Source organism: Triticum dicoccoides, chromosome 5B (assembly GCF_002162155.2).
Source record: "Triticum dicoccoides isolate Atlit2015 ecotype Zavitan chromosome 5B, WEW_v2.0, whole genome shotgun sequence".
NCBI classification, from domain to species: Eukaryota; Viridiplantae; Streptophyta; class Magnoliopsida; order Poales; family Poaceae; genus Triticum; species Triticum dicoccoides.
This window is the reverse complement of record NC_041389.1, coordinates 560,298,454-560,298,690: the sequence shown is the minus strand read 5'-3', so window position 1 is coordinate 560,298,690 and position 237 is coordinate 560,298,454.

Sequence of the window (237 nt, the reverse complement as noted above, 5' to 3'; positions counted from 1 at the left end):
GGGAGGATTTTCGCACGGTGGGCGGGGGGAGTTTGGCGCATGGTCGGTTTCTCCAAGTGCAGTCCCACGTGTCAGTGAATAGGCAAGCCGAAGCGCGTTCCGTTTGCATGAGCCGTGTGCAGGACCGAACGTGTGTGGGGTGCATTGCGACCGTGACAGGAGTGCTGTGAGTGTACCTCCTTTTTTCCTTTTAAACTAGGTGCTTTGCCCCCTCAATTTTTTTTGTTGCTTCGCGCG